We start from the raw sequence: 2,827 nt of genomic DNA on the forward strand, positions 1-2,827 counted from the left end.
CCCCCACCCCGGCCCCCCCCCCTGCCAGTGCCTGCTCCGGCTTCCCCAGCCCAGAGGGCATCCCCTGGAGGAGGGGGCCCTGGGCCAGGCAGGGCAGGACATAGGGGGCCAGCAGAGCTTGGATCTGGGACCCATAGAAGCCCTTTCCCTTTACAGAATTCTCCCAACTCTGAAGGGAAAGAAAATCAAACCAGAGTCTTCCTGGGGATGCAGGCTGAGCTTCGAGAGCCAGGGAGTTTGCACACGGCGGCACCCTCACCACCATGTTCCCAGACCCTCACTGTTAAGGCAAGCCATGGACGGAGGACAGGTGAGATAGGAGGCTGCAAGTGAGGGACCCCAGGGACAACACAGCAGCGGGCAGGGCGGCTGGGGCAGGGCCGGCTCTGCCCCTCCCGGCTGGGCTCCAGCATCCCAGCTGGGCTCCTCCACTAGCCCATGGACAATCCCAGCCCCGACAGAGGCTCCCTGCACAGCCCTGCTCAGGCCGAGAGCAAGACGCAGACACCTGGTCCCCGACGCCGGCCCAGGCTCCTGGCCGTGAGCTGAGACCCACACAGGAGACGTGCAGACATGGAGCGCAGGCGCGACAGTGCCGTGCATCCCCATGGGCCCCAGGTCACAGCCCAACCTGATTTCAAACAAGAAGACTGAAACATGGGCGAGGGGCCGGGCTGCCCAAGGCGCAGTGCGCACAGCCCACCCGTGTGCTGTGTGTCTCCAGAGACTCAGACAGGGCCCCGCAGCGGGGCCCACCCACTGAGGCTGATGGGATGCCCTTCTAGCCTGACCGGGGCCTCCATCCACCCGACAGGATAGCTGACGTGGGACTTCTCATTCTGGGCAAAAGCAGTGGGAGCCCAGCCCGGCAGCCCCCGCGGCTCTGTCTCTAGGAAGACGCTCGGGAGCTCCAGGGAGCTGGTGTGCAGGGGGGATGGGGAGAGGAAGGGCTGAGACCCATGAGAGTCAGGAATGCTCAGACCACACCCAGCCAGGAACTGGTCCAAGTTCAGCTGGCTGCCACTTGAAGGCCAGTACTCGAGAGGCAAGCGTCAGTAGAAAGGAGAGCCAGCGTCACTCAGGAACGGTGACAGGGAAGATGATGGACAATGTTCAAAGCCATTTCCAATCAAGACCAGGACGGGATTCTGAGGGGGAGAGGAGACACGGACACCTTCAGGCAGCACTGGGGTGCTCCAGCAGGGGAGGCCCAAGAACGGCACAGGAGGCTCCGGGGTGGCAGGAACGGCCCGCAGGGGGCCCTGGGGTGGCAGGAACGGCCCGCAGGTCTGGGACAGAGATGCCGAGAGCAGGGCAGCCTTGCTCCCAGGCTCCAAGGACAGGAGGCACAGCCTGCAGACCGACACTGGCAGCTGATCTCAAGCTTCCAGAACACCTGGTCGCTGGAGGCCGGCAAACTCTTAGAAATGGAACCTTGCCCACCAGCAGCAGTTCTGAGAATGAGGGCTCGAGTCAGACCAAGCTTCCCACCATCCCGGAGTGAGGAGGGTCCCCGGTTTAGGTGAGAAGATCTGGATTTTACAGATTACCTAGGTGATCATGGGTCCGGGGGGCCTGGGGACAGTGCCGACATGCAAGAAGGCCTGGTGACACGACCCAAGCTCTGCACAGGCCCCACCCTGCCTGACAAGTTGGACAAAAGCTGATAAGGACTCGTCATAGTTTCGGATGACAGAACTGGGCCTGGCCAAAGTGACAAACGACGAAGAATAAGGGCAAACGCAGTTTGCATTTAACCGGCCAGGGTCGCTTGGCATGAACGCCATGACAGAGGCGTTGGAGCAGCCCATGGAGGGGCGTGGGCGTCTGCGGCTGGAGCTCTGCGGGACTCCTGTGTGCTAGTCTGCTCAAGGCCGTGTGGCTGCCAGCGGCAGTGTCCTGGGACAGGCTACGACTGCACCAGGGACCACTGCCACCCCTGCCCAGGCTCCTGGAGCCTCCCAGGCTGCATGCCAGAGAGCCGGCCCTCCTGAGGGCCACCTGCCCCAGGGCTCCCCGAGGGATGGGCCTGGCCTGAAACCGGGCCCTTGCTCAGCTCTGCCCTTCCCTACCTGGCTCTTCCTGCTCCCTCCTCCCTACACCTTCATGACTCAAGTCTTCCCTCCGCCGCTTCTGGGGAACCCATCCCAAGGCTCGCAGTGGGGTGGGGCGGTACGTCAACACAACCCTGGACACCATGATTCCCAGAGGCACGTCCCCAGTAGGTGCAAGGCTGAGGCTAGAGGCCCTGGAAAGAGGCCAGGGATGAGGACAAGGAGACAGGTACGGGCCAGGCTAGCCGCCACGGCTGGGGAAGGGCCAGGGAAGCAGGGCCCGACACCAGTGCCCAGCGCTGACTCGACCGCACTTTACATGGTTATCCCATCTGACCCGTCTGTGATGGAGGCGCCCTTCCGGTCCCCACGTTACAGATCAAGTTTCGCAACAGCAAGGGGAGAACCAGCTCAAGGTCCAACGACTGCAGGTGTGGGCCAGGTGAAACTCCAGGGTTAGACCCTACATGCATGGCCTCCTTCCCTACCTGCATAGGGAAGGCCCTCTAAAGCCAGAACAATGCAAGTAGGGGACAGAGACCCCACCCAGTGGCAGGGTCACATCACAGTGGAGCAGGACTGTCTGATTTTCCACCATGCCACTCGAGCCTCAGGCGGGCAGCTCCCCTCCAGCTGGAAAAGCCTTTCCCCATGTGGGTCCCTGGTGTCTAGCGAGGGTGCTGGCAGTGAGGCCAGACCAGATGCCCAGGATCCTGTCCTAGCCACGGGATAGGCAGGACGGAGTGGGTCCCAGGAGACAGGCGTTGTTTCAA

Source organism: Tupaia chinensis, unplaced genomic scaffold (genome assembly GCF_000334495.1).
Source record: "Tupaia chinensis unplaced genomic scaffold, TupChi_1.0 Scaffold000221_1, whole genome shotgun sequence".
Lineage (NCBI taxonomy): Eukaryota > Metazoa > Chordata > Mammalia > Scandentia > Tupaiidae > Tupaia > Tupaia belangeri.